Source organism: Meleagris gallopavo, chromosome 6, assembly GCF_000146605.3.
Source record: "Meleagris gallopavo isolate NT-WF06-2002-E0010 breed Aviagen turkey brand Nicholas breeding stock chromosome 6, Turkey_5.1, whole genome shotgun sequence".
NCBI lineage: Eukaryota > Metazoa > Chordata > Aves > Galliformes > Phasianidae > Meleagris > Meleagris gallopavo.
The window spans coordinates 47,692,164-47,699,198 of NC_015016.2; the positions used below are offsets into that span (position 1 = coordinate 47,692,164).

The window sequence follows — 7,035 nt, forward strand, 5'->3', positions numbered from 1 at the left end:
TGCACCAGCCATCACTTTGATGCAAGAACCCCACAGTTCCATGTCATTTCAGATATTTTATTTTGTTTTAACAGCGTGTTTCAGGTTAATTTTTAAACAATTGAATTCCACATGCTATATTGATTTGCAGCCAAGTGAATTAATTTTTGACTACTTCTTTAAGAGAAGCCCATCTTGTACAATTAGTAGGAGCCACTTCGTGGCTGTAGTGGCAGAAAGTGTTGATGAAAAGTATCCCAGTGAACTAGGGGCTGGTAGGCTGGGGTCTGGATCCTGCGCAGGGAGATAGCCAGTACTCTGCTCTGAATGAAGAACATTTCTTAAAATATGCCCAAATACTGTCTAGTGCGTGTTTGGAGAGCCAGAGACTGTTCATTATCTAAGCTGAACTCTCTCTTAATACAAGAGACAAGTCATTGTTTTGGTTTTTGATTCTTTTTTATTATTGTTTCTGAATAAAAGATTATTTTTATTTTCCTTTTCACTAGGACACTTCATTACTTTTGCAGGGACAGATTCTCTTATACTTACTCAAACTGTGCTGCATCATACCTCTTGGGCTGTTCAACTGATTTGATTGTCAGTATTTGCAGAATACCACTCTAAGGATATAAAAATAGGTTGTCTTCAGTTACTTTTTCTTATAATGTTTTGTATTAAATATATATAACCTTCAGTTGGTGAATCCATTAATTTCTTTTCTCTTGTGGTGTGCATCCAAGTCCCATTAGATTAATTGGAGTAAATTGTGTGCAGCGATGGAGAAAATAAAGCTCCATGTATTCATGTTTCTGAGATCATTCTGCTCATATCTTTGTTACTTAGTGCATATTTGCCCTTTGTGTTTAACATCACCATAAAACTTAATTTTTCTCTTTTACCGGATACTTTGTTGATTTACAGAGAGTGTTTTGTCTTGTTTCTTTTTTCTCCTGCAATATTGATCTGTCTAAAACCATCATTCTGACATAGCTAGTGCTGTCAGCCTGTGTTCCCTGTTCAAAGCCAACCAATCCCACCAGTGACTTCAATTTTTTTCCATAATTATTGAGTTGAAGTTATTATCCATTAAAACTTCAGTCCTTAATAGAATCCACTCTGTGCATGGTAGAAAACTTCAGTTCTCAGGTTTTCCAAAACATGAGCTTCAGGAACGTGCTGCCAGTTACTCCATCTCTGTACTTTCTGTAGAATAATAATGAATCAGCATTAGAAACTCCCTGATAATCATCACTTTACTCTGAGTCCTGTTCTTAAAAGGAACAAAGCACAGAGTCAGTCATTTGGTGAGATGAAAGTAGGCTGATCACTGCAAAAAATACTGAATGGATTTTATTTATTCCAGGTAAAATGGATGGCACTTAAGAGAACCAATAAGAAATCTTCCTTTTGAGTGATTGTGCTGCTGAGGATTTGGATTGCAGTATTGCATGTCAAGAGCTGGCTTAGGCTGAAGTTTCCAGGAATTTCTGAAAGAGGTAGTTGAATATCAACCGACTTTTAGTTTCTAGAAATTATGATGGCAGAGAAAACAAGAACTGTGATTTCTTCTGACTGTCAATATGGGAATGAGAGAAAAGAACGCTCGGAAAAAAATAATCAGAGAAAAAGATTGCTTTTTTTCCCCTCACCTGTGGCATTCTGTAATGATTCCAGCACACTCTATGCTCCTACTGTGTAAGTATCCCAATATTACTGTGAGAACTTTGAAAACATCTCCACATGCATTTGTACAAATGCAGATTTGCTGTAACACTGGGTGACTCCAGAGGCTGATTGTGCAATTTTCAGTTCAGTTGGAGGTTGGGTGGATAAAGGCCATATAATATGCTCACAGTCAGTCTCACAAGACCACGGTCTGGCAGAACAGAGAAAACAATCTGTGCCAAATCAGAGTGCGCTATTTAACCAAATCTCCACTTCTTTTAGCCATGTGATCCAACACTTCTCCGGGCCTGGGGTGTAGAAAGGAATGGGAGAGGCCTGAGACTGAAGATGCTCTGTCTTTTTTCTTTCAGGAGGCTGGCTGGTTGGCAGGCATTAAGGAATCTGAGTGGCTTCAGTACAGAGATGCAAAGAGTTCTAAAGGACTTTTCCCGGAGAACTTCACACGCCATCTGGAACAGCTCTTCTCACAGGCACAGAATGTAGCATGAAGCTCAGTCAGTAGGTTTTTAACCTCTTTGTAACACGGGAGCCCACTTTTTTGTAGTTCAGGCTGCTAATGGTTTGCGGATTGGTGCCAGACAAAGCTTGTTGAAGCATATCAAGATGAGCATGAGTGCAAACAATTCAGCTAGCAATTTCTGAAGCAGTGCGTGAAAAAAAAAAACAAAATAAAACCAGAAATGTCCTTATTTGTTCACATGTACGTGGCACCAGGTTTGTTTGTGCTTTGTCAGAGCTGTGGTGATCCTGTATTTGGTCCTTTCCCATGAAATCCCAAATTAGGCTCCTGGGTACCAAAACCTGAACTTCTCTGCACTGAGTGTACTGTATTGAGTTGCACTGCAGAAAATTTAATGAGTAATCCTGTAGTAATGAGGGCAAACTATCCTAAGTTTCATGTGTTTAAAAAATGTAATTAACTGCTGCAACGTTTTTCAGAGTTACTTTTGGACACGCATAATATCTATGCACAGGAAGTTGAATGTGTACCTATAAGTGCATATGGGTATATATGCATTTTAACAATTTCACTTCAGTTCTTTGACTGTGTGGTGTCATCAGGGCATGCATTGCTCTCTCACTGTCTGGCATTACAGGAAACATTTTGTTCCAAAGCAAAACTGGCTGCCATTGCCAAAGCACTGAACAGTGTCCATGTTAGCAATGCGACATTTTCGTTCTGAGATGATGAATAACATCGTTTTCAAAGCTGCTAAACCTTTGAGAAGGCATGGCTCAGTTTCCTCTTCCAGCTGCAGTAGTTACAGTGAGATAATCTGGAAGGGGAACTGTTATGATGCTCATCTGTACTTTTTTATTTAATTGGCTGAATAATAATTAAAAAAAAAACACAACAAAATTAATCTCTGAGAAATAAGCATAACATATTTTCACAATAGGTATTTATGCAGCATACCTTCACAAATCCTTTTAAATTAAGATATATAATGTATCCTGTATCAAAAAGTCATCTGTAACTTCTGTTTTCCAGTGCTGTGTCATTAGAAATAAACCTTTGATCCAAAGACATTTCATCTGTGTTGCTTTTGAAGTTTTGTTACGATGAATTTCACGTGGTTCATGCGTTCTATTAGGGAATCTAATTTTAATTTAATACCTCTTTTCCCAGAGAAACACAGCGCAACTGGTGCACCATCTAAACTCTTGCTTTCAGCCTCAAGATTGCAGCAGGTCTGATTCCCAGCTCAGCACATCTCCTGGCTGCTCCTCCTGGACATGGGCTGAGGCCACCAGCAGCAACAAGGGAACTTGTCTCTGCCCTGTCACTCAGACTGCTACCTCTTATTCGTGTCTTGCTCGTCCATTTCTCTTGTGTGAAAAGAAAATTCTCCATAAGCCTGCTCTGTTCTGTTTGCTGATGCTTGGAAGCCACAAACATTTAGGAACACCCACATTTTCCTAGCAGTTCGGTTATTTGTTGTGATATTTTGGTTGTGAGCTGTTTTGTGTGCGTGTAAGTTCTTTCTAGTCTGATTTGTCAGACTTCAGTGGAAGAAATAGAATTTTACTGTTCCTCTGAAAGAGGAGGGAGGTTGCTTTCTTGGTATCTACTGAATTGAGTAGCTTTCAAAAGGAACTTTGATGGTAGCTGCATTTTGTGGAGAAGTGGAGTGGCTCGACTGTGGTAGCTGGGATTTTGGCTTTAAAACGTTACAGTGAGCAGCTGGAGTCTTGGGATGTTGTGGGAAGCTCCTTGGTTTCTTTTCAAACCTTTAACAGGCTTCGACAGTGATCCAGGACCAAGAATTTCTCCAGGGGAGCAACTCTTCATTTGTTTTTGACGTTACAGCAAATTCCAGACTCCGGTGCACCGGGTTGTCACAGTGACCTGATAAACCTCGTGTGTGGTGCAACTCTGATAACCTCCAGGCCACGGTTTCCTGCTTACCTAGATCTCAACATTTGCTTTTCAGCAGTAGCTGTTCTACGGATCACTGCAGATGACCCTCAGAGGAGCCTCCATTTCCCTGTGCAGTCTGCGTGGTCACTTCTCAGACGATCAGGCGGGTCCGTCCTTACAGCCACGTTGCTGAAGGAGCAAAGACTGGTGTGAGATCCCCAAGGCATCTCTTTACCCAGCGATGTCTGTATGCAGTTATCTTTGTGCCCTCTTCTTGCTGGAAGTACCCAAGTCAAATTTAACACTCTTGACCTTGATACTCCTAAGACCTTGGTGTAGGTGTGTGTGCCAAATTCTCTGGTAGGGGGTTTGAGGTACGTATGAGATTGCACGTAGATGGGAAAGGTGCCTAATCGACAGCAAGGAATTGTCATGCTTCCCTTTGATATGCTCTTCAGCAATACTTCTTACTCCCATTCTGTGTTTCTAACAATCTCTTCACTATGAAGAAAAATGCAATTTCAAGAACCATCTAATGTCTGCCTCCCGCTGCAAGCGCTGCCATTATTTGCTGGAAGTGCAGAGATGTACAGACCATGTCCCAGCAGCCGTGCTGCTGCACGTGATGCACGTGTGATCGATGTGCTGCAGGTCACCGTGGACGACCCCGTGCTGGCATGAAGTACATCTTACATCTCACATCCACACCTCGGATCCACAAAGCAAATAGGCTTCTTGTGGGAAGGATGAGGAGAATCATTCATGTTATCCTTAAAAGTCGTTGCAAAAATTCGTATAGCAAGATGATAGATGCAAGAGGAAGGACATTGATAGACTAGCCAAACTATTATTTGTCCTAATTTTCCCTCTGAAATATGGAGCTGGTGGATAGAAAGATTTATCATTTGGAGTTTAGAGCTGTTTCTCGTATTTGATTTCTTCTTACTGTTTCATGAGACAGTCAGATTTCTCTCTCAGACACGTTTATTTCTGCAGCTCCTGAGGTGCATGGTATAAAATAAATGTGTTTCTTGGTGATTTATATAAGCTTATTCATGGGCAAGCAAGGGAAATTTTCTATTTTATTCTTTTTGTTTGTTTGTTTGTTTTTGCTGTTACATTCAAGTGATGCCCTCCTCCCCAGAGCTGTATTAGCCCAGAACTGTTTCCCACTCTTGCACTTCTCTGTTTAACGCACTCTGCTGGACTTGGTGAATTACCAAGCTTTATGCTTTCCAGGTGATTGTAAAGCAATAGCCCGTTGTGTCTTGATTTCTCTAGAGACTTACTGATGCCTAGGACAGCACACACTGCTAACCTACAGCAACTATCATTCGTATTTCTACTCTGAATGAACACTCAGAACATTTAGGGCCCCGATGTCCTGGTCCTGTGGATTGTGGGCGGTGTGGCCTTGGAAGTAAGACAGAGTAACTGAAGATGGAGGAGCATTCCATGAGAGTGAACTGATAAATTGTGTATTTGCAGCTTGTCTATCCAGTTTGCAACCGTTCATGAATAATGGAAAGTGTGCAAGACGAATGGCACTTTTGTCCCATTGTGCCTAAGTCCCACCCCTTCCCAGTGGGATGGGGGGAGAGAATTGGGGAAAAAACGACCACAAAGTAGAACTCGTGGCTTGGGATGAAACTGTTTACTAAGATAAAGAGTTATAGTTCTGACTATATGTGTACGAAGAGTGATAGTTATGACTGTACGTACACAAATGTACATGACAAGTGATGCACAAGCAGTTGCTCGCCACCCACCAAGGAATGCCCAGCTGGCCCCCTGAGCAGTGGAAAAGAGCAAGAAGAGCAACTCACTCCCCCTTCCAAGCTCTCCTTCTGTACGATGTCATATGGCATGGAACAGCCCTTTGGCCACTGTTAGACGGCTGTCCTGATTTTGTTCCCTCCCAGCTTCTTCTCCAGTTCAGCCAATTTTCTGAGAGGTGGTCAGGGGGCTGCCCACACTGACTGCCACACTTAGGGTCTTTGCCTTTTATATAGGATTAGTGATGGTGTTACGGAACAAAAAATGCCTAGGAAATGCTTGGTAGGGAACTAGAGTTGTCCAAGAGAAAGAGAACAAGGAAGGAATAGGTGGTGGAAAGTGGCTAGGAGACAGAAGGGCCTGAAGAATTAAGTCAGTGAGTTTGCATCTCGAATGATTTTCAAGTTCCTCCTCAGGACACAAAATCCTGAATGACGCACATTCAAGCCTGGGGAATTGTTGCAGGATGAAAAAATGTCCATCCGAAAGGCCTTCTCAGACTGTCTTCAGCAGGAAGGACAGCCTGTGCTTCCGAGGGGCCATCATAGAGCCACGCAGCACTGCTTGCTGCAGCTCTCTCTTGTTCCTTCAGAGAAAATGGATATAAGTGCAGTCCTCAGGAGCATTCAGGAGAAGTAGCTCCCTGTGCTGACACTGAGCTTTCTGCCCTTCCTTTCCCAGCACAGACTCCTCCTCCCTGAGCTCCTGGTGATGTAAGCTGTGCCGTGCTACTCACGAGCAGCTGGGAGCTGCTGCCCAGCTGTCGTATGTGTATCAGGTGAAACTCAGGCTCAAACAGGAGATAATTACAGAAACGTGGCACTTAAATGTCTGCTCTCAGCAGAGTTTCTGAAGTTATGCCAAAGGTTTTGTCAAGAGAAGGGAAACTTCAAGACATCTGTCAGAACTGCAATCCAACTTCTCCGCGTAGGACAATTTCTTACACGTTTCTGTGATAATTTATGTCTAGCAATTCCCAAAATGGAACAGTAACAATCCTGAAGTAGAGATGACAGGCTTGGCTTATTTCAAGATCAGGACGCGATCTTGATTAACAGCCCCAGTAGGCTTACCAGAAAGGGCTGCTAACAGTGAAGTTGCTGTCTCTTCCAGGTAGCACTCTGTGTGTCAGAAGGTGGATATTGTTAAGATTGGAACGGCAACAGCTCCACGTTTGCCCTGTGTTTGTCTGCACCTTCCAGACAGAGCAGGAAGGAAAACCTGAACCT

At 42.3% G+C, this 7,035-nt stretch overlaps 2 long non-coding RNA genes across 2 annotated transcripts in view; one reads left to right on the forward strand and one right to left on the reverse strand.

Moving 5' to 3' along the window:
• The window catches only part of LOC104911586, a 25,226-nt gene extending 22,032 nt beyond the window's left edge, over positions 1 to 3,194 (forward strand). The window contains exons 2-3 of the long non-coding RNA XR_002116290.2: positions 1,346 to 1,478; positions 2,019 to 3,194. This is a non-coding gene — a long non-coding RNA (uncharacterized LOC104911586). The remainder of the gene's footprint in view (positions 1 to 1,345; positions 1,479 to 2,018) is intronic.
• LOC109368340 overlaps positions 1 to 7,035 on the reverse strand; it is a 23,093-nt gene that overhangs the window by 14,365 nt on the left and 1,693 nt on the right. The window lies entirely within an intron of this gene.